Source organism: Octodon degus, unplaced genomic scaffold (genome assembly GCF_000260255.1).
Source record: "Octodon degus isolate 3935 unplaced genomic scaffold, OctDeg1.0 scaffold00062, whole genome shotgun sequence".
In the NCBI taxonomy this organism is placed as follows: Eukaryota; Metazoa; Chordata; class Mammalia; order Rodentia; family Octodontidae; genus Octodon; species Octodon degus.
In genome coordinates this window covers 4,259,520-4,284,110 of record NW_004524638.1, presented here as the reverse complement: position 1 = coordinate 4,284,110, position 24,591 = coordinate 4,259,520, and the positions used below count along the sequence as shown (strand labels likewise).

Sequence of the window (24,591 nt, the reverse complement as noted above, 5' to 3'; positions counted from 1 at the left end):
TCACTTAATTCAATAAGAAGAAAGATTTGTACTAATAGGGTTTGGACAGAATATCCTGTCTGCTTCTTAGTGGATAACCACTAAGAAGATAACAATGTACAATGCATTAATTATTGAAACTGTCCTATTAATCAGTTTTGAATCTGTCTCATTGTTATTTGTTTCTCAATAAAATAAAATAAAAATAAAAATAAAATGTTGTCAGTGCATATGAACCCCGTAGAGTACTATGGTGGGCTTTATATTGGTGTGTAGGTACACACATGTGATGTACTTTGATAATCGCTCCCCTCTGATTACCGGCTTCCCTCCCTTCTCCATCTTTGATAGTCTTTAAGCAGCTTGACATCTTAGGTGATATCTTGGTTACTGTTCTCTCATTGCCGGGACAAATAGCAGACACTCACAATGAAGGAAGAAAAGGTTTATTTAGCTCACAGCTACTGGAGGTTTCGGTCCATATTCAACTGACTCCAAGACAAAACAGCTCATGGCAGACAGCAAGCTTTCATGGCAGAGGCAAACAGCAGAGAGCAGAATGGAGGAATAGTAGCAACAATGGCTGCAGACAGGAGGTCTGTCTCCCTGAAATTGATTACAGGCTGTCGCCCCAGGATGCAAGTAGTACTCACCCCCATAATCCCAGGAGCACTCACACCCATAATCCCAGTGGATCATGAGTTAATCTCAAACTCTAGAAGTCACCACCCCATGACTATATGAGGCTTTGGGAGAACAACTGGACATAAACCATAATAGGTGATAATGTGGGCCTTGTTGGAAAGCCAGGTTCAGTTTCTGGTGGAGACCTTGACTGAAGCCTGTATATTGGTCTTGACATCCAGTGGATCACTTGCTTCAGCCTCCATGCTGTGGTTTGAAATTAAGGATAGAAATGGGGTGTCTGATATTCTCCAGTGCAATGCCCCTCACTTTGCCCAGAGCAGCAGTTCCAATGAACTCACTCTGGGCAGCGCTTACCCCTCGCCTGGTGCTTTCTGGATAGCCACTGACTGACCCCAGGGCCAGTGGGCACTTGGGGGAGGTTCAGAAAGAGAAAGATTTCCGGCAGGATTATACGCAATGAAAGAGAGTGTGGCACCTCTGTGGGCACTAGGTGATGGTAGGTGGTGGTCTCTGGCACTCCCAGAGTGCTGTAAATAATCTATTCCCCCTTGCCAGCCCTGTCCTCTTGGACCCTCTAGGATCATTCCATTTGTTCATGGATAGGGCTTGCTCCCTGCTAGCCACCTCATTGGGGACACAATCCTTTATTGCTCTGCTTGTTATAGTAGACCCTGCTATGCCCTGCCATGGAAGGGTTTCTCAGAAGCAGTGCAGACAGGTCTCCTCAGGTCAGGGACAGGAAGCCCTGCTGGGTTCTTGGGCCCCTGGGATCTGGGCTGGCCTAGGAAGCTATGCTAATATTCCTTGGCTCAGACCCTGTGGAGGGGAAGCAGGGGCTGGGTGCTGCATGCGGTGGGCGTGGGGCTGCTGGGCGGCCCCTGCCAGGCATTCTTCCTCCTGGCCTCCACAGGTCTCCTCTGCCTTTGTTTCTGGATTCCTGTATCCGTTGGTGTGTGAAATTGTAGCTGCCAGTTCACAGAGGCTGCCAGGGAGCCAGCTCAGGTTCTTGCCCCCGCTTTCGCTCTTCCTCCCACCTTTCCTCACCTGGCTGCCACCTAAGTCTCCTTTTCCCTAATAGGAAGAGAACAATCAGGCCTGCATGCCTTGAGGAACCTTCCCATCCTGCCTCACCTGGCCTTTGGCCAGTGCCTCCCAATGCCCTCCCCTCCCCTTGGCCTCTGTGCATAATGCCCTGTGGTATTCCTAGCAATTGTGAGGCTTATTCAGCTCCTGGTGGGTGCTGCATCCCTTTCAGCTGGGTGGGCTTTAGGGAATGCCCATCTGGGACCAAAGGGGTGGAGGTCTTAGGGCTGGAGCAAGGGAGAAGGGGAACATTCTAACCACAAAGAGCTGTGGAGGTTGTTAACTAGATGGTTATATTGGAAATGGGCTGAAAGTGACAAAGGGTGAGCATCTGGACCAATCAGAAGGCCAGCAGGTGGGCAGGAGGTTGTGGCCTTCCAGGGAGGAGCTGCCCATGGCCGGGCCAGGGGCTGGGATAGAGGGGAGAGAAGTGGTAGGATTCAGATGGTATCTTTGTAGAATGGCTGCTGGATTGGATAGAAGGTGCAAGAAAGGAACTTTTTTTTGTCTTGAGTCTTTAGGGACCTAAGTTTCCCCTTGAACTCATGAGGAGGTGTTTATCTTGCTTGCTTTCTGGGTAGTGGGGAGTTTGTTTTTTAAGTTTGAGATGCTGGCCCTACATCCACAGGAAGGTGGGTGTTTGGGAGGAGGGCAGATGCATGCAGCTGAGGCATGGGAGGCACTTCTGCACTCTGCCTCCTTAACTGGGCCCTGGTGCCCAGAAGCTTGATGGACACTCGAGTAGCTGTGGTTGTGAAGGTGCCTTCTGTTCTCTTGTTTGCTTTTATGAATGAATGAAATTAACACTTGAATTATTAGACCAAGGAAAGCACATCAGCCTTTTTAATGTGGGTGGGCTTCAGTAAGTTGCTTGTGAACTTTCAGAACAACGGTAGCAGCAGAAGGTAGGGATTCTGACTACAGTGCCTTTCAACTCCGGCCACAGCACTGGGGCTCCCTTACTCTCAGCCTGCAGACTCAGAACTCGCCAACCCTCATACTCATGTGAGTCAGTCGCCCCCCAACACAATGCATGTGCACATGCACACAAATGCATGTGTACATGCACACATATGTACACACAGGCACACACACATTTGCACATGTACATGCACACATACACCTGCAGATGTAAACATACATGCACGTGCACACCTGCACACGCACACACGTACACACATGCACATGTAACACAACACATGCACATGTAACACACACATGCACACACATGTACATGCACACTCACAAACATGCACATACACGCACATATAAATGCACGTGCACATACACACATACCCTATTGGTTGTGTTTCTCTGGAAAATCCTGACTAATATATGGAGTAAAGGGATGCACTTAGATTTTCAAACTTCAGATAAAGGGATATATTTGGACTCATAGTCAGTGAGCCAGATCCCTTCAGCCTCAAGGCTGGGCATGGTCAACAAACAGGTTCAGGAGCAGGTCAGTCAGGATATACAAAGGTCAAGAGGTTTGGAAACTTGTGGCGCATGCGCATACACACACACACACACACACACACACACACACGCTTATTCTTAAAGCAAGACCCATTTATCTCCTTGCTGTTTTCTAGAGGTTTGGGAAGTGAGCTCCGGGGGGCTGCCTATTTATCTGGATGCTGTGCACTCCCAAATCATGCTCTGCCCCCTGGCTTTCCGGGTAATGGGAGGGCATCCAGCAGTTCCTTCTTCTGCTTCAGAAATTGATTGTTCCGGCATCTTCCTTCCAGGCCATTTTCAGTTCTGCCCTCCCTCAGCCTCCTGAGGCCTCTCGGTACTGAGCAATCCTATTTATTAAAACATGTGCAGCTTCCTTACTGGCAAGGCTTGGTAAAAATAGTTCTGCTGTCCCAAGGGGCAGGGTCATTTGAACTTCAGGACTCGAAAACATTTGGTGTGAAGGATGCACAGCGCAGGGCCAGGTCATGGATTTCCCTCACACGCTTTGTGCCTTGTTTTCATCATGACACAGAGTATTTAACTCGTATTTTCCAAGAACTGTGTAGGTGGGTTGCTGGGGACAATTGATTTTTTTAGAGAAGTATTGTTCTTCTTGATGTGGAAACCATGAAGTAAAGAATAACATTGAGCAAGAGCCGTCCCAGTGACCAGACCTGGGCTAATTATGGGACAGTGTCGCAACTGGTGCATCTGGGTCATCCTGTGGCACAGGCTGAGAAGCCCTTGTCTGAACTGCTCAAAGTGTTTGCATTTGGGATTTGCTCAGATTTGCGAGTATTTGTGTATGTCCAATGAAATGTCTTGAGTGTGAGATTCAAAACTAAAGAGGAAATTTATTTGTTTCATATACACTTTAGGCATATGGCCCAAAGGTACTTATATACAAGAGTCTCAATGATGGAGTCCATGGAACAAAGTTCTGTTCCACGGTTTTATTGTTTGTGTGTAGGCATCCCTCAAGAGCCTCATATGCATACTGATGGAGATTTTGTTGTTGTTCTTTTGTCTATATGAGTTTATTTTTGTTCTTAAAAAAGGGGAGGGTGGGCTAGGGATAGAGGAGGAAATAATTCATAAAACACTGAACAGGAACCAAGACTCCAAGACTTGGGTGCATTCCTCCACCCTCCAGCTCAGTTCTCACAGATTCCCACTCACCCAATTTTCTTTTTAAACAAGACACCCAAATCAGGTACCTGGGACAGTCACTGAGATGTTGAACACTGGGAATGGGAAGGTAAAAGTCCAAGATATAGACGTTGGGAAGAGGAAGCGCAGAAGGACAGCTACCTTCTGGAGGAGCGAGGGGTGGAAGTGAGCCGCTAGGGGTGCCCGTGCTGGCGGCAGCTGCTCACACTCCCCTGGAGCCCAGAGAGCCCTGCTGTTTGTTCTGCAGTCCGTTCCTACTAGCAAGCCTCACAGGCCTAGCTCCACGTCCTCTAGCTCCTCCTCCAGTGTCCTCCTCCTTGCAAGCTTCTCCAGCTGCTCTTTGCTGGGCTGGCTGACTTCCCTGCTCTGGATTCTCTGCTGCGGCTCTTCCCCCTGCCAGCTTCTTCTTTAGATTCTTCATCTTCTTGGCTCTCTCAGTGGGGACTGCTGAGTCACGCAGGTCAGAGGCAGCTGTGAGCCTAGTGCCTCCCTCCACTGCCCGGGAGCCTAGTGGAGCCCTGGGGAGTTAGACTGTCTCTCCCAGGGACACCTTATCAAAAGTCCTGCTCAAGGCCTCCACCTCTCCTTTCTCCTGCAGCTGCCGCCTCTTTTTCTTTCGCTTCAGGTTCTTCTTCGCTGCCTTGGAGAGGCCTGGTTCACCACCTTTGGGTCTGGATGGAGTGGTGGGAGCAGCAGCCTCAAGGCTCAGCCATGGGGGAAGTCCTGGTTTGCTCTTGAAAACCTTCACATACTTTTTTCATACACTGGGATCTCCTGGGGCACGTAGCCTTCTTTCATCCTCCATTGCTTGCGCCAGGTTCTGTCTGGGCGCTGTGTTGAAGCGATGTACTTGCCGCTGTTCTCATCAGTTACACAGGGAGTCGCCATCTTGAAAACTCAGACCCTGATGGAGACTGTGGATGGTGATTGGAGTACGGGGTTACTGGAGCTGCCTTGGAGGGCCCTGGTTGGAGGAGGGTTCCTTGAAACATGAGCTTGTGACCTGGAAAGGTACAATTCCCTCACCCTGCTAGGCCCTTCTGTCACTGGTTCTAAAATAAACCAAACCAAACACACCTCCCCTCTTTTAAATTGTGAGTGTCCCTATTTTGTCGCTGCAAGGAGGAAACCAACCATCTATGGGGGACATCCCATTGATAGTGTCATGTCAGGGCTCAAGTTTCAAATTTTGGGGCATTTTGGATTTTCATATTGGGGATGTATGTAATGACTAAGATTTTCATGTCTTCTTGGGTTGCGTGTGCTCTGGGCTCGGGATAATCAAGGTCCGAGGTCACCTGGATCATCCCCGTTCTTAGGTTGGTGTTGGTTCTGAATGGGAAGGGGTGCAGCCTAGACTAGGACAGAGGAGACCCAGGGCTCTGTGAGAGGAACTCTGGGTTCTGGCTCTGCCTCTGGTTTACATGGTGACGTAGGAGAGGCCTCTCACCTCACTGCGCAGCAGTGTCTCCATCTGTGAAGGCCTGGTCGAGACGGATCCTAGGGGACAGGACCTCAGGACACAGTGGCTGCCTCTCCCAGCAACGGAGCCACCTACCCCAAGCACTCAGCTCGCTGTCCTGTGGTGCCCGTGGGCACTGTAATGTGATCAAGCGTCCAGAAGTTTAGATGCGGTTTGTGAATTTGATCCTCTAGACCTACAAAGCTCCCGGGTCTCCAGAACAGCTCAGAGCCCCTTGTTATCACAGGCCGGGGCCAAGAGGCCAGGGAAGCACTTTTAATTTTTGAAGCTCTGAAACAGGATGGGCATTCAAGGACCCAGGAGAAGCAAAGCCCGAGTGGAGCCCGGACCACTGTTGCACCGACGGATGAAGTATAGGCCAAGGCGGGAGCCTTCGTGGGTGGTGTCACACGTGGCTGCAGCCTCCACAGCCTTCTCTGCTCTGAACTTCCCCTGCCACGCCAGCACATCCCCACTGTCCTGTGTGTAAGAAGGGAGCAGTACCACCACCTTCCTTCCAGGGACACCAAGGGAGGGCAATGGGCATTTCCACATGAGGCACCTGTAGACGGTGTACATGCACACACGCACACGTGTGTCACCACTGGCTTGTTATCTTAGCTGAGAAGGCTTTCCTTGTCTCTCTGTAAACAGCCTCTGCCTCACACCCCATCTCCTTACCTTTCTGTGCCAATCTCCATGGCTGTACTGTGCTCGTTGGTTTGTTAAATGCCTGCCATCCCCGTCCTTTCATGAGCCCCATTAGGGCACATTGGCTTCGGGTAACACCTTATTCCACTGAATGTAGTAGGCACCTAGCAAGTTTCTGCTGAATGAATGAGCCTCTGGTTTAGAGATGACCTCTAGCCCCAGATTTAGGCACAGAGAGGAAAGGCAACTAGTTAGAGATTACCCTGCTATTGGAGGGCAAATCTGGGCCGAAAGTCTGAGTTCTTTCTTTTTGTATTTTAGGGAAGGGTTATAGGGTGTTCAGGGTCTCACTACTAGATCAGACTCATAGTGATCTGCCTGTTTACAGCCTCTCAATAGCTGGGATTACAGGTGTGTGCCACCACGCCCAGTCTCAATTGCTATCTCAGCACACCCTGGGGGTGGGACCAGCTTAGCAGGCCCAGGGATCAAATCCTTGGCCCCTGCACTTGTTGCAGGTGCTTTACAGAGCCTGAGTTCTAACCTAAACCATTACTGTTTCTTAGTTGGAAAGAAGCAAGCAAATAATGAAAGGGAAACTCAGCATAGTCCCTACCACACAGTAAGAACCTACAAATGTGAAATAAAAATAATGTTGCCTACAACAACTGTCCTTGCTCCCAGACATTACCATGTGGCTAATCCACCTCCCTGAGCTTCAGCCCAAGTCTCTGACACTGAGCACTCACACCTACCTTGACAGGACAATGAGCACTCTTCACATTCAGGTGTGGTGCCCAGTGGTGCCGCCCATCAAGGACCGATGGCTCCTTACGCCACATTTGTTACTGTCTGTTAGCACATTGCCTTCCGCAAGAGTGTCGCTTCGCTGTCCTTATCTTTGCCCCTCCTGAGGGTGGGGACTGAGCTGATTCATCACAACATCCCAGCCTTCCAACACAATTCTTGGTATGTGGCTGATGTGTGTGTGTTGTAAGGACTCTGAGTGAGGGGATGCAGGAACACATGAGGAAGCTGTGGTTTGCTGGGGCCACTTGGCCAGTTGTCTGGATCGCGCTGCCTGGAGTCTTATCCTCTCTCCTCAGATTCAGGCCTAGGGCAGTGGTACGGTTGTTCCATTGTTCCCAGATAACACATTCTATCTGAACATTTCGAGGGGCACTGCCGGGACACGCCCTGGGTGGCTACTCTATCACTGGCTGCACGTGGGCCCCTGCAGGCTCTAGTCCGCTGCTCGCAAGAGCCTTTCCTGTGGCCGGCACCGCCCTTAGTTCCTCCCTGCTGCTCTGTGAAGTCTACACAAGGAGGCGCTTTTTCCTCCTCAACCATTCCTGTTCTAGTAAGGACCCAGACACAGAAACACTTCGTACCTGTCTGACCCTTCACAGTGCAACCCCATCTCCAAGCTGACCTCACAAATGTCGGATAAGTCAGTTCTTAGCCCTCTTGTACTGTGGGGAAGCCGAGGTTCAAAAGTGGAACGACTGCTGGGCCACATAGAATTTTTTCTGGTATAAAATGGAGTATTTAATACATGTACACATTACATGATATTTAAAGTTGTTAAAAATGCAATTGTCTACTCAAATGTTCACCTCTCTTGGCGGTAAACTCTTTCAAAATCTTTTCTTCTGGCTTTCTCAATGTGCAGTACATTACTGTTTCTTGTAGTCACCTACTGTGTGATACCACACCAGCATTTCAACAAGCTTTGGTGGCCATTTAATACATATGATGTATCCCTTTCCCTCTTAAAGTACTATTGTACAAGTGGCGTCTTCCTTACCACGTGGGCTCCTGTCCCCTTCCTCTCTGTCCCTCTCCAGAGGAAGCTAGCTAGCATCATGGATTTGGTTTTCTTAAGACTTTTAAATTTTATCTTATTTTTTTAATGTATAATTCTCAGCCTTGGAAACCTTAGGTATATGTTGGCTTAGGGAAACAACAGATGGAGGTAGACGTATAAAGACCCCGTCCAGAAACGGGCATCCGAGATGAACACCCGCTTCTCAGAGGAGGAAATTAAAGAAGTGAATAAATATAGGAAAAAATGCTCCACATCGCTAGCCGTCTGGGAAATGCAAATGAAAACATCATTGAGATATCATCTCACCCCAGAAAGAATGGCGATCATAAAGAAATCACCAACAACAAATGTTGGAGAGGCTGTGGGGAAAAAGGAACCCTTCTCCACTGCTGGTGGGAGTGTAGACTGGTGCAGCCGTTATGGAAATCAGTGTGGAGACTCCTTAGGAAAGTTGGACTGGAAATCCCATTTAAACCAGCTATTCCTCTACTGGGAATTTTTCCAGAGGATCTGAAAACATCATATCATAGTGATATTTGTGTGCCTATGTTTATAGCAGCACAATTTGTGATAGCCAAATCTTGGAAACAACCAAGATGCCCATCACCTGAGGAATGGTTGAAAAAGATGTGGTATTTTTACACAATGGGGTATTACTCAGCTATAAAGAATGATAAACACATAGCATTAAGAAGCGACCCAAATGGGAAGGACCCGCCTGGCTGAATGGGTCCGTCCTCAGTGCTCATACCTGTGCTGCCGAATGAATGGCCCAGGGTGCTCTGAAGTCAGTTAGCTCTGAGTAACATACAGGCAGCCCAGGAGGGAGGTGCACAGGTGAACCCTGCTGAGCTGCAGTGGCTTCAGGAATTTGTTCAGCTCAATGGTCAGCATTTGCCCCTGTGCCACTCCTCCCGCTCCAGTCAGAGCTGACTTTCGTGTCAGTTAAAGTGAGTTGAATGTTGGCAATACCTAGAGAACTTTAAAAGTCCTGCTGTTGTACTGGGTTTCTGAGGATTCTGCCTTCACTGAGAGTCTAGGAGCCTGGGTATTGGAATTGACATCTCCCCGGGAAATCCCCAGAGCACCTCTGGGGTGGCGCACTGGGGCCCAACGGGAAGGAAGCTGGCCATCCCAAGCCTACCTCAGGCAGTAGTTCTAACCTTCCTAAAGCAGACCTCCCCTGAAGCCCACTCTGTCGGGAGAAGGAAAGCTGAGGGGCATGGGTGCTGGCAGCTGAGTCCAGAGCTGGCATGAGATTTGCCCCTTCTAAGGGTGAGGCACTTTCCCATGTACTTTACAGCCCTTACCCACCCTGTGCACTATTTTTCAAACCCCAAGAGGCCTCTGCTGATGTCAGCCCCATTTTACAGATGAGAACACTGTCCCTTGCTCAAGGTGGTGGTGGCAGAGCCAAGGCCTGAAGACCTGTGCCTGGCCCTGGAAGGCATTCTTGATTCACTGCACCTGCAGCCTTGCAGGCTGACCTGGGAACCAGGAACGTGCCCCTCAGGCTTCACACGTGCCTGAGAGTTCCTCTCACCACTCTGTCCTCTATGACCATGCTGCAGCAAGAGATGCTCTTTTTTTCTTCTTCTTTCTTTTTTTTCCCTTTCTGGTTCTGGGCAGTGGGCTCCTCGAGCTCCAGATTGGACAGTTAACATTTGCTGTGCTTTCTTGGCCTGGACTGTAAGTTCAGATGAGTTCTGAAATCCCAGGGAGATCTGCATCTCTCCTGCTTGACGGTCTCAGGGCCTAGAGGAAGAAAGCTGACAAGCTCTGGCTGTGCCTGATGAGAACTTGGCATCTTGCTGAGTGCTAAGCTTGACTCTGGCCGAAGGAAGCACCTTGGGCAGAGGAAAGAAGGAGGGAGGAAGGTTTGTAAGTTACAGAAATGGGCTGTTTTCCTTTGTACTCTTGTGGACATGGTAGCGGTTGCTCACTGAGCACCTGATCTCAGGAGGGTGGGCTCAGGGAAGATGTTCACCGGTAGAGGAGCAGTGCGGAGACTTTGCTACTGTTCCCCTGCGGGGCGCAGGGAGGATGCTGGGTGGATTCTCACACTCCCAGAAGCACGGCATAGGTATAGTGGGATGCGAGTAGGATCTTCTCAACATGATTTGAAATGGGGAAAAAGGGACTGATTTCAAATGTTCATCGGTTGGAAATTAGTTGACTTAATCAGGATGCTTCTACAAAATGGAATACAGCTATTAGAATAATAGAAAGTATGTGAGGTGTTGGATACATTCGTTAATTCAGCTGAGCTTTCTGGAAGATCTACATATTTCAAAGCATCGTGCTGTGTGCCATTAGTAAAACATACAATTTTTATGTTAATTAAAATTTAATTAAAAATCAGTGGCTAGGGCCAGGCAAGTAGCTCATCAGCACAGCGCCTACCTGGCAAGCATGAAAGCCTGAGTTTGATTCCTGGTACAAAAAATAAATAAATAAATAAATAAAATCAGTGACCTTATGAACTAATAGGGAACAGCACTGATTGAATAAAACAAAGGCAGGGCATTGAATAGCAGCGTGTGGGGTTCGCTGGTGGCTATGTGTTAATAATTCAGAGGCCAGGGCTGGTCAGGTAGATAGCTCAGCAGATTAAAGTGTCTGCTTAGGCAGATGCAGGGACTGGGGTCCAATCCCCGGTGTGTTGTGCCGGCCCCACCCCCAGGTCACGCTGAGACGGCGACTAATACTAGATGTGGTCGCTCATGCCTGTAATCCCAGTGCCTGGGAGGCTGAAGAACAGGAGGATCACTAGCAGTCCGATCTGTGTAGTGAGACCCTGTAGACCCTGTACTAAATACATTTTTTAAAAATGCAGAGCCCCTAGCCCCATACTGGCCCCAGAAACTGCACACTGAAGAGCACTCGGCTTTGCTGTCTGCCTCTTTCCTGCCCTGTTGGTCACTTCTAGCAATGACCTATGACCTCTTCCTGAAGCCGGGACCTGGGCTTCCTGGTGGCATGCAGTAGTATGGCCAGGGCCATGTGCAGAACACCTGTCAGATCTTCACACGGGTGTTGGTCAGCGAATGCATGAATTGAATGCACACAAAGGTGGGAGTTCTCTTCTACCACGAACACATGCAATGAGGGTCCAAGTCCATTCTCCCTCTCCCAGGTCCTCTCCCAACCTCCTTTCTCCTTGAAAATCTCTGCTTTACAGGGTTCCTCACTGTCCGCAGGCCAAAAGAAACAAAGAGGTGAAGGACCTTTAAATGAACATTGTCGGTTAGGTTGGGCAGATCTGATTTAATGGATTAATTTAGTTGTAGGAGCCAAGCCAGCCCAGCAGCTGGGAGCTGTCTCCCCATCTGACCATGTGCTGCTGAGTGAGAACTGTTGGGTTTGAGTCCGAGCTCTGGCCTGGCTGCCGGGTGACCTCGGCTGGGTTACTTAACCTTGTGGGAATCCCCATTTCCTCCTCTGTTAAAGAAGCCTAAAAATGCTGCTCTTCAGATTGTAGTAAGAATCAAATATGATAACACAAGTGAAAGTGCTTTTGGTGAACAGGGAAGGACAGCGTGCCTACTGCATTAGCAGCGGAGTGAGAGGGTCCCCGTTGTTCTCCGGGCCCCCCTTCTCCAGGCAGCTGTCCCATGCCAGGGCAGAAGAGGTTCTAATTCGGCTCTTACTCTTTCATTCGGTGCCCTCTCTCAGCCGCCTCCTCTCTTAGATTTCAGCCTAAGCAAATAAATTTTCCTACTCCACCGGGCTCTGTGTTCTGTAGCCAGTCATATGTTGGAGCTTGATAGAGATTGTTATCGAGCCAGATAATATTACCCAGTAAGGGATGACATTTCTTATCAGAGGCCCATGTGGAATCAGAGATAGGAGGCCTTTCTTTTCTCTGGCCGTCAGGTCTCTGCGCAGGGCTGGCAGGGAGGTGTGGGAGGACCCCCCTGGGAGTGGACAGCTGGGCTTGTCACAGCTTCTGTTGGCCTTCGTCTCCTGAGACAGCCACCCTTGATAGCTGGCTGAGTCGGAAGTGGCCCTGAATAATTCTTTTGTGCTTTGGAAGCAACTGACAGAGACCAGGTAGGAGAACATGAATAAGGAAGTGGGAGTGCCATGGTACTGGCCCAGCTTTGGGAGGAGCCAGAGCCCTTGCCAGGCAGACAGTGCCCTACTGCAGAGTGTGGCCCGAGAACTCTGCTATGGCTTTCTTTGCAAGGTAGAGGCTGCTGAGGCCCTGGGCCCATCCAAGCCCACCCCATCCTACTTGGCCTTGTTCTGTGACCAGGCTGGCCTGTGTGGATGCTGCCAGGGGTGCATGGCACATGGGGCTCCTGTACTTCTCATGTGGGAGGTGCTAGCTAGATGGCAGGACAGGAAGAGAGTGAGATCAGTGTTTATTCTTCCCTTGCTGTCCTAAGGACCCCTCACTAACTGAGGTCTATACAGAAGGTCCTGGGTTTGAATCTTGACTCTGGCATGGACCTGCCATCTGACATTATGCAAGTTGGGGTTCACTACCTCTATTTTTATGCCCACAGTATAGGGACAGCATAACTTTTCTCTGTTCCTTGGCATATTTGCAGGGCTTGTTGGTCTCTGGGCTTTACTTTAGCTCTGGAATTCTAGATGAAGGGGCACTGCTGAGCACCCAGAGTGCCAGCCTGAGATCAGAGCCCACTGCAGATAAGAAATCCATGATGGGCTGAGGAGATTTCAGTCCACCATGTGACTCAGAGCTGCAGTTTCTGCTGTAGACACATGCTCAGGGCTTGTCTCCTCCCGATATTTTGGGAAGTCCTGCCCTGTCCAGCCCTGTTCTCAAATAATAATCTTACTGTCATCAGAAAGGGAAGAAGAAGTGGTTTTTGTTCCTTCCTGGATCATTCAAGTCAGCAGCTCCTGCCTCTGCTTCCTTCCTGATGGCCTCCAAGGCTCAACTTGGTTCCATCACTGTTCCTTCCTCCCTGTCCTGAGCCTCCTGTGAAGGAAGTGAGTCTCCAAGTCTTACTCGATTTTCCTTTCTTTCACATTTCTTCCCATTGCCCAAGTCCAAATTCTGAAAGCAGATGTCTGTGTCCCTTTCCAGCTCAGTCAGTCAGGAGCAATCTTTCCCCCAGGATTGAAATAGACCTCTCAGTGCAGCATTTGTGGTCCTCATCAAGGTCAACATGACCTTACCCATCCTACTCACCTTTGAACCTTGGAGCAGGTGTCAGTCCATGTAAGCAGGTTATAGTTCTTATCTTTTAAACTTCCCACTTTCTCTCTGTGACTTCTGGACTTTGGTCCCATCATTTCCTCTCCGATGGAGTCCTGAGAGGTCTGTGGACTCCGACTTTCTGAATTTAGAAATTCAGGGCTTAGACTCCAGCTGCACCACTCCCTGGCTCTGGCTGAGAGCTGGTTGTTCTGCTACTCTCTGCTGTCTTTGGTTGCTGTTCACATTCTCTGGAGCCTGTGGGAGTTCTTAAATATGCAGTAGCAACTTTCTTGCACTCAGCATACAGTTGAATCTTGTTTTTATTTACCTATTCAATTACTCTGCATTTGATTGGAGAATTTAATCCATGTACATGCACAGTAATTATAGATAGGCAAGGACTTAGGATTGCAATTTTATTGTTTTCTGGTTCATTTGTTCTTTTTCTTGTACTTTTTAAAAAAATAGTTTGATTTGGGTTTTTGTTTTGCTTTGTTTTATTTTTTTCTTGTTTGCTTGTTTGAATGGTGTGCTTTGATTCTTTTCTTCTCAAATGTTCACTACAATTATTTTTTTGTGTGTGTGTTTTCTATGAAGCTTATGTAAAACATTTAGATAATGGGCTATTGTTTTGGCCTGTGTTTAGGTGTCCACAAAGCCCCAAGTAGTCATAGGTGGGGCATTTTAGAAATGGTTCAATCTAGAATGTGTGAAGCTGGAATTAATTAATGGTGCAATGGTAGATCAATGGCGCTAAGACTAAGGGTGCGACTAAGGTCTACCCACTCGAAGTAGCCTGGTTAAGATACAAGGGATAGAAAGAGCTGTGGCCATCGCTTTGTTACCATCCCCCCACCATGAACTAATGGTTCCTTGTCTGTCCTGCTGATCTGTCCTGCCACACTGCCTTACAACCAGTGAATTCTGGACTGAAACCTTTATAACTGTAAGCTAAATAAACTTAGCTTTTAAATTTGAGTGAGTGGTATTTTTATCTCAGCAGTGAGAGGATAGTAAAACACCTATTATAAGCTTATGAGCACTTAACTTTGACATAAAAGGTCTTACATGTTAACTTTTCACCATCAACATTTTATATTATTTGATATCAGAATTTATACTACTATGCATATGTTTACAAATTAATAGATGCATTTATTTCAGTAGTTTTATGTTTTACAAATTTATAATAAAGTTAGAAGTGAACAATGCATGATCATTAGAGTATTCAAATTTCATTATATTTGTGTTTAGAGTGAGTTTTTACATTTCATCTGTTTTTATTTTGTTAGCATCCTTTTCTGTCAACTTGAATTTCCTTTAGAATTGCTTACAAGATAGGTACAGTGATGATTAATTTCTCATCTTTTGTTTGTCTGGTAAATATTTTTCCTTATTTTTGAAAGACAGCTTTGATGATTAGCAACTTCTCTTTCTGCAGTCTGCAATGTTTCTGCTGAGAAATCCACAGATAGTCTTGTGACCGCTCCCTTGTATCTAACAAGTCATTTTTGCTACTTTACAATTCTGTCATCAACTTTTGATTATGATATGTCTTGGTGCAGACATCTTTGTACATAATTGTTTTTTGATTCGAGTATCTGGACATTTATTTCCTCAGAACAACAGATTTGGAAGTTTTCTGTTGTTTTTTAAAATAAACTTTCTGTCCCTTTTTCTTCTATCTTTGGCCTCATAATACATATTGTATATTCAGGTCACTAGATGTTGTCCTACAAGGTCCACAAGGTTTTTGTACACTTCCTTCTTTTCATTCCTCTGAGTCATCTTAAATGACCTGTCCTTGACTTTGTTGATTGTTTTTTCTGATTGGCTAAGTCTTGTGGAAGTTCCTTATGGGAGATGTTAGTTCAATTGTTGTGTCTCAGTTCCAGATTTTCTGTTTGTTTGTTTTCTATGGCTTCTATTTCTATGTTGAACTTTTAATTTTAGCCATATATTATTCACCCAATTTAATTTAGTTATATGTCCATATTCTCTTGTAGTTCACTGAGCATCTTCAAAATAATTATTTTAATTTTTTGGTCAAGGAATTTGTAGCTCTCCATTTCCTTGGGACAGTTACTGGAACTTTATTTTTCTTCCTTTGGTGCATGTTTCTCTGACACTTCATGATGCCTGTGCTTTGTGTTGGGGGGTCTCTGTATTTGAAGTAGACATTGTTACATTCTTTACAGGCTGGTGTTGTCAGAGAAAGTCGTTCACTGACCAGGCAATCCAGATGTTTTGAGTGGTGCATGGAGAAGCCTAGAAGGAGGCTTGAGAACTTTGACAGGCTGGTCGGGTGCCTGGGTCATTGGGCAGGTGAGCCTGTGTCCTCCATCTGTAGGGATTATTCTGGACCCACTTGGATGGCCGTGGAGCTTGGGTCTGTGTGGCCAGGTCTGGAGGCTGCATAAATGAGGATAAGCCTAAAGCTTGGATCCATGATGTGGGCCTGTGTCATAAATCCATAGGGTCCCGACTCACACTGTGGTCTACTGAGGTGGGTTTATTGTCTGGATCTGTGAGGTGAACCCAGAGCCTAGTTTTATGAAGGGCATCCTGGCATCAGAGTTCCCTGAGGTCGTCCTGGTGCTGTGCTGTGCAGCAAAATCCATGCTCACTTCTTCCTGAATACTCAGCACCTGAAGGGTATCTTTTTCCATGGTGAGCTGAGCTGACATGGGGAGGGCTGATGTGGAGTATGTGAGACTGCCCTTATTGCTTTCATTAATATTATTACTAGGTTTGGTACTGGGGATAAACTCATGACCTTGTATTGGCCAGGCAGGCGCCTATGTCCCTGAGCTACCTCCCTGGGCCCCTTATTTTTCTCCCAAATGCATCTTTTCTCATGGAGCACCAGAGTGCTCTATCTAGGTTCTGTAACCTCACACCTGCATTCCTTAGCTCTTGTGAAGGTATCTTTATGCAAGGGTGACTGTTCACACTGATACTTTTGTCAGAATGAGTGAGTTCTGGAACTTCCTATCTTGCTATCGTGCGGATATAAATTCTCCTCTCACAGTATGATTTGCAATGATACTTTGCTTTGCTTTTTTTTTTTTTTAACATACTATCTTCCTTCACTAGATTTATATCTTATACAGGCAAGGAAGAAGTCAGTTTTTACTACCATAGGCATAACAACAAGAAAGCACTGCTTCCACACTCACCTATGTTCTGGGCACTCTTCTAAGTTCTTCACTTTTGTCAAAACCTTTTATTCCCATGTGTTATTGGGGATAACCCTATATCCCCAATATCAATGACTCTACTGAGTTATTGATAACATCATTGCATTTATTTTCACAGTTGAAGATGCTGAGGCACAGGGAAGTGAAGTAATGTGCTCCAGCTCTTCCATCAGGCTGACAGACGATAACACCAGGACTTAAACCATCATCGTGGTGGCTGCAGAGTCTGTACTCTTAATCATTGTGGTCTATCAGGGTCTCTAGTCCCTCTTTCTAGTGACCATCCTGGCACTGGTGCTGGGTAACTCGGTGTACAGCAATCAAAGTACCACTGTTCTATCCTTGAATAATATTCTCATGGTAATTTGTGTGCCTGGTATAGAGCTAATAGTTGGAGAAAAGAGAAGGGGGCTCACTTAGGAATCCATAAACCTGGACTGAAATCTGGACTCCCACATTCACTAACCAGGTGGCTGTGACAAACGATTTAATTTCATCCAGATGTGGCTTTCTTAGGTCAAAATGGGAGCAATATTATGTCTTGCCTTAACAGTAAGGGAAAGTTCATGGAGTGTAGCAATGAGCAGGGGTGTATGTGCAAATGCATTGCATCATCTGCCTCTTGGAAGGGTTATCATTTTTAACTTGGATCATATCATATCCCCTTCCAGGAGACAACATCAGGGAGGGATGAGTCTGCTTGGGATAGGATAGATTTTGCTTAAGCAGTAAGAGGAGGCAGGGATGAATTGCTGTAGGGCACAGAGGGGTTACACTTTTCCTAGTGTTTTAGATGCTATTACCTTAAGCTGGTGTTCTCATGGATTTCCTCTGCAGGGCCAAAGCTGTGGGACTTTCTATGACGTCTCTGGCCAGGTTGCAGGATTGAGGCCCCTCCCCCATTACATTTGGCTTTGAGGTCACGCTGGGTTTCCAGACACAGGCTGCTTTCTCACAGCAAGTCACTGTTGTTTTCTGCCTCTGGCCTTCCTGGCCGTTCTAAAGAGGCTCCTGGGAGGCCAAGAATCACGGGTTTGCTTTTTGATCCTTTCCAGGAAATGCAACCAGGTATCCTGAAATAAAATTTCTCTGTTTTTTTTTTTGTATGTACTGAGCATTACTTCATGCTAGTCTTCCTTCTTTGAAGTGTGATTGCTGTCTTCCCATGCTCAGGAATAGCCCTGTCTCCCTCTTGGTGGCCTTTCCTTCCATGCTGTGTTCATAGAGTGTTTTCTCTTTGCTTCGTTCTCACCTCAAGATAAATGGCTTCCAGTGGTCCAAGGAGTACATGTGCTGGCCTTGTATAAATTGGTCTTTTCTAGAAGTGGATTTGGCTCCTGAAGATGGGGAGAAGGGCCTGTAGCACGGTGACAGCCATAGGTAGCTGGCTCAGCCTGGAAGCTGGACTCACTGTACACATCGTCCCTGGAAAGTCACACAACCTGTTCAGCCCCAGGCCTGAGCTACAGAACGGGGCCTTTGTGATGGAAGGAGCAGCTCAAGTCAGCTGCCTTCTTGATTATTGTCTCCCTCCCCAAGTGTTGCTCTTTTGCTTCTGAGAATCGCCATACTCTCACTGCTGAGTACTACATTCAATGCTGTGAAGATTTGGCTCCACTAGTTAGCAATTGCACACTCCTGCCTGGCACCCTCAGCCAGGCTGCTTGGCCTGTGATCCTTGCTCCTTTGCTTGCTAGCAGGTTGACTGGGCACAGCATGAGGTTCTTAGTGACTGGATCTTGGCTGGCTTATCCATAGAATGGGCGACCGGCAGTGGGGCGTAGCTGTGGGGAACTGAACTGTGGGTTACTTTATAATAAAATAGCACACTTATACCCCTCCATGATCCCAGTGTGAGTAAAACGCACCTTTTCACCCCTTCGCTTTGGTCTTAGCCTTATGACTTGCAGTGCTCCCGGGAAGCTGTTGGCCTCATGCCCTAACTGGGTAGTGGAATGGGTGGGACGGTTGGGCTTGCTCTTCTGCAGAGCTTCACCATGACAGTGTGCCTTCAGTAGCCTCTGATTGGTGGGACTGACACTGGGCATGGAGATAAACTTAGACAGGACCAGCTTGTACCTGTATCCTCTAGCTAAGCAGCGGATGGGAAAATGAGGAATCAGCACTTGCCGTCATATGCCGCCTGGGAGTGTGGGGCTGCGCGGTGCTTTCTAGCACACTGCACTAAGGCACCACCTCAGCAGACACTTGTAAGGCTTGCGTTTGCTCCTTTGTTAGTTTCCTGTTCCTGTTGCCACAAATGAAGGGGCCAAAATAAATAAATTTATTATTTCTCAGGGCCATGGGTCAAATGTTTGCTACTGTCTGGCTGGGCCAAAATCCAGGAAAACAGGGCTCTCTTTCTTCTGGAGGTTCCAGGAGACAGTCTGGTTTTTCTGCCCCTTCTAGCTTCTAGAGGCTGCCCAGATCCTTGGCTCATGGACCCTTCTTCTCCATCTTCATAGCCAGGAATAGGACATCCCTCCAGACTTTTCCTCCATGGTGACATCTTCTCTCATTTGTTCCTTGTTTCACCCTCTTCCACTTTTAATGCCTTTCTGATGGAATTTGCGTCCACAGAAATAATCCAGGGTAATCTTACTTAAAGCCCAGCCAATTAACAACTTTACTTCAATCTGTAGGCTTTCTTCCCCTTTGCCACGTAACCTGATGCATTCGTGGGATGCAGGGATGGAGGAGTATGCAAGGCCACGTGTCCTTACTTTGCCTACCTTTTAGGCATTTACAATAGACCTTCGCTAACACTAAACTGTACATCCACACTTATATTACAAACCTCAACATTTGCATTCGTAAGATCAAATGCAGTGGAGTCCCAGTGACATTCACACAGACCGTTCAGGCGGGCTTTGCTTCAGTGGAGGGGTAGGCCTGGCACAGTTTTCATCCCTCACACATGGGCCCTGGGCAGGAGGATTATGAGCTAGGAAGGAAGTGACGTCAGGTGGCCAGCTGGCCATGGAGCAGATGATAATGTTCTTCATTTGTTGTTATAGTTGGTCCCCTGTTCTCACTGCGCCTGCTCAGATCTGCAGTACCAGCAGAGCAGACTGGCTGCACCACCAGGGTGGTGGGGAAGGGCCAGACAGGGTGCCTAGCCCGTATCTTCACATGCCCACTGGCTCCGTCCTCGCATCCGACAAGTCCTTCTGATCTTCTTACACACAATGGACTACCAGCAAGCAAGAAAAACTTCCTGGCTTGTGTGAAACCAGATTGAAGGAAACAGCTGGCTTTTGTGGAGGCAAGAAGACAAAATCCATCTAGAGTGATAACCTGTCTCCAGGCACCCTGTGTTTTGGCCACAAGCTGCTGAGTGACTGTCAGGTGGTTCAGAGGTGACGGAGGACATGAATTCCAGAAGTGCTAAGTGAGCATGGTGGGGGTGGGAGCAGGGTGGCTCCAGCCAGCATGAGAAGAGCCTGGCACTGCAGGGATGCCTGGCATCTGAGGCCCCACCAGTGGCTTGCTGTGCCACCACCAGAAAGTCGAGGCTGCACCACTGTACTCGGACATTAGCTTGAAATCCTGCCCCTTCGCTGACCGGCTGTGTGACCCTAGGTAAATCTCTTGTTTTCCTCTCGGCTTGAGGAAGATGATCATTTCCTTGGCAGAGAAATGGCAATTAGATTAGTGCTTGAGAGAGTTTGGGTGAGGATTCACTGAATAGGCATGTTTGGGGGGAGTGGTGCATGCATTGTGCACATATGTACCCATATGGCCATAGGCATGTGTTTATATATGTGTATGTGTGTGTGTGGGGGGGGAGCTGGCTGTATATACTCTCTGTAGATAGAAAAAAGATTAGACAGATTAGAGATAGATAAGATAGATACATATTTATATATGTACAAGGATAAGGGCTAGTTCTCTGCTCATACTTATATGTGTATAAGCATACATCTATTTTATCTATCTATTTCTAGTCTACCTATCTATCTATCATCTATGTAGAAAACATAGAGGATTATTAACCACCCTTAAAATACCTCTCCTCATTTGAACACATCCCATTGTTCTTGCCACTTTCTCTTTTGTAGGGCTTTTACAAGGTGTGATAAAAATATACTGGATGTTGTTGCTAACTACCAGAAGTGGGTGGGCAGGCTTGTCAAAAACGTTGTTGTGTGTTCTCGTCCACCTTATTCCCTGGATCTGTCATGGTATGACTTCTGGCTCTCTTTCAAAGTCAAAATGACCGTGGGGTAGATGTTTTCGATCAACTCAGGACACCAGGGCAGGCAGGACATGGTAACTAAGGGCACGCATGAGTGAGGGCTTCCAGATTTGTTCAGGAAGTTCCAGGACTGATGGGATGAGTCTGCTCAAAGTAAGGGGAGTACTTGGAGGGTGGTTAATGGCAGTGTCTTTTACTGGGATACATTTTCTTTAAACTCACACCATCTTTTCAATCATACCCATGCATTTGGAGTGTGTGTGTGTGTGTGTGTGTGTGTGTGTGTGTGTGTACATGTGTACTTCAGCTCCTAGCTCTTAAGAGCACTTCCTTGTTTACATATGCTAGCAGCCGGAGGAACAGTCCCTGGCTGCCTTTCCCTTCTCCACAGCTCCTTGAGACAGTTTTCAGTTTGAGCCTGAGAGTTCACCCTCAGCTGGATCTTTAACCAGAGCTTCTTGAGGTCACCCTCAAGCGCTTTCTCCTCCCGGCGAGTGGCCCTCCCAGGTCTGCCTGTGGGTAGCAACAGTTCCCCCAACCCAAGTTCACAAACCTGATGCAGGCCTAGAATCTGAATCTCTTAACAGTTTCTGTAGAAGCTCGCTCATGTGGCTTCCTCTCATGGCTGCTCTGTGGACACCTTTATCCCTAGCAGCACTGCCTTCCTTTGCTTGCTGATTGCTGCTTCTCTTCCTTACCAGAAAGCTCTGAGTCGTACAGCCTACCCGACAGCGCTACTGTAGTTCAGATGTTCCTGTTCAGATGTCCAATCTCATGTCACTCGAACATCCCTGGGAAGGCCGGTTCTATTCTCCTCCCTTGCTCAGAACAAGCTGGGGCCAGCCAGACCACGCAGGTCCTGGCCTCCCAAGCTCATCCCCTGCCACAGCATTTGGGTGCTTCCTCCACTCGCAGCCCCTGCCACCAGGACAAGCACGGCTGCTGTTTCTGGAGTGTCTGCACTACATACCTTCAGGGCAGTGCATGATCATCCTGAAGCAGAAAACGATAAACCACACATGCAAGGATGCCCAGCCACACTCCCACAACCCTCCCACCCACCCGCGAAGCCTTTCCCTTCTAGCACACTAGACACCGGGTATGTAAGTCTTGTTTTCAGAGCCAGAAGTCCTGACGACCTGCCTTTTAACATAGGTGAGTGAAATCTTGCAGAGAAAATTTCATCCAATTTAAAATGTGCAGCTTGTCCTTAGGGCTACAAACAAGTGCCACAGAGGCAGGAGCTGCCCTGGTGTGGGCCACACTGGGAGGTACACAAAAAGGCACGCGCCCCTGAGGCACAGCAGCCCGGAACCCGCTGCTTACTGCCTCGCTCGGCCCCATCTTTCCGCTCACAAATGTGTTTTCTTCCTGCACTTTGGCATCCATCAGGATTTAAATTCCAGGCTGTCAACCCTTGCAGAAGGGGCTCAGGTACCAGTATTACAGCTCCCCCGCGGGTGTGCACAGGCTTGTCACTTGCAGAGGGCTTGCAGAGCCTTCGTTTCTCCTCACGGCCACCCTGAGGGTTTGCCACTGGTGGCTAAGGAGAGTGAGTGGCTGCACGGTAGGCCTAAACCCCAGCCTCCCTCTGCACAGCAGGACTCCTGCTGTCCACCTGCTCTCCACAGAGTCTCTGCACTTGAGGTCTGTCCCCACTCTGCGGAGAGACTGCCCCTTTCTTGTGAGCCGGTTGTCCCATCTGCAAAGCTCCTAGCTCATCTAATCCTAGTGATCTCGTCGTATATTTATCTGACCCGCCTCTGCAAGGAATAGAGCTCTCTTCGCCTCAGCCACTTTAATTCTCCAGCGGGTAATCTGGATCCTGGCTTGTGATAAGCCCTCCTGAAGGATGTAGGGAACAAATTACTGAACAGTGATACTAATTATCAGTCAAACTATTTCTGGCATATTGAACTCCTGTCTGGTTACTGGCTTTCCTTCTTTTCTTATTACAGAGCAGTGAGGACTTCTAGAAAAAGCCGAAGCACTAGTTAGCGTTTGAAGGCAACTAACGACATGAATGGATAGATTCAGTGGGTGTGTGTTCACATCTACCTATTTACCTGTGTGATAGTGCAGGAGTACATGTATTAATTTGCAAATGGCTCTTTTACTAACTACTTGGAGCTCAACAGCTTTCCACACCGCTAGGTGTTTTTCTGCTCTGCCACCATTTGATCATGCAGGCCCCACCTTCACTGTTGTTTAGGCGTGAGAAGCAAAGCCCTTTGAATTTTTCCAAGCGTCCCAGAAGGAGAGCTAGAATGAATTGAACTTTGGCACTCTTATGCTTAGTGCTTCTGTGATTTCTTTTCTGCCAGTGCTGGGGATTAACCCCAGAGCCTCAGGCATGCTGCTCAGTGCTCTGTCACAGAGCTGGATCCCCAGCCCACACTGAGTACTCCTACAGTTATGTCTCTATGAATATATTTTAGTTCCCATAAAACAGAATGGTGGAGTGAACAGCTGTTTGGCTTTTGTGTTTGCCAAGTTCTCCTTTAGGAAGTCAGGACCAAGGTCTGTTCTGCCAGGGATAGGAGACGACCACACCCTGGGGCCAGCCCCCCGCAGCAGGACCAGGAGCTCTCTCCCCGGCTTATCATGCCCTTTCTTTAAGCTGCTGTCCTGGCTGTTTTTCTGCTATGACGGCAGAGGTGAGCTGCCGGGACTGAGCCTACTGCGACCAAGACTCCTACTGTCAGCTACTTTACAAGGAAGCTTGCTTATGTACAAGCACTGATGCCCTCATAGCACAGGCTGCTATGGGCGCCTGCCCCATTTAGACATGGGAGAGTGAGGGGCTGGGAGGACAGGAACTGAAGTCTCCCACGGGCTAGGAATGGTGGAGACGGGCTTTGGTTCCCAGTGTCAGCACTCTTGGTCCCTGGGCCACAGGGTGGGGCATCAGTCCTTTTGCAGGTGGGGAAGTGGGGTGGAGAGGGTGAAGTTCTATGTTAATGCAGGGCTGGCTGGGGCTGTTAACCCTCACCATCCCTGGCCTGTGTCCCCCCCCACCCCCCCGAGGGCGCTTGTCATTTCTCCAGTGTCCTGGTCCAGTCTGCCAGCACAGGGCTGAGGCCATGGCAGCTGGCAGCATCCTTAGAAACACTTCCAGGAAAGCTCAAGGATGCGACAGAACAGAAGCAGCTGTGATCCTGAGCTCTCTTCTGCATGAGCTTCTGTCTATATCGATGCTTGTGACTGAATCAGATGAGGAATTTCTGGATTCCAAGGGAGAAAGTCTGGGGACAGGGCAGGGGCCCCTGGGAAAAGCGGCAACATCGAGAGCCTTCTCATGGGAAGGAGGCCTCGCTGGTCACCAGTCCTGCTCCCAGGGGACACAGCATTTGAGGGTCATAAACCAAGCACTTCTCTTATTTACGTCCTACCACAAGGGTGTAGATCTGTGTGCAGCTATTTCACACTCTCCTATTTTTGGCTAAAAATACCGCTATAGCCGCTTTGTTGAGATAATAGTTCATATACCATACAATTTGCTGTTGTTTTCTGCCAAAATCACTTAGCAATTTATTTTAGCATAAATTTGTTTAACAACATATTAACAATGTATTTGATGGTCAGGAGTGGTGCAGGACATCTGTAATTCCAGCACTTAGGAGGCTGTGAATTCGAGACCAACCTGGACCACCAAGTGAACTCAAGACCAGCCAGAACTTCATAGTGAGACTTTGTCTCAAAAAGACAAAAACAAAAACAAACAAACAAACAAACAAA

General features: G+C 47.9%; 1 long non-coding RNA gene and 1 pseudogene across 1 annotated transcript in view; one reads left to right on the top strand and one right to left on the bottom strand.

The window, feature by feature from the left end:
• LOC111817566 overlaps positions 1-24,591 on the top strand; it is a 231,052-nt gene that overhangs the window by 193,892 nt on the left and 12,569 nt on the right. The gene's annotated exons all lie outside the window — the stretch shown is intronic.
• On the bottom strand, positions 4,609-5,229 carry LOC101574523 (annotated as a pseudogene).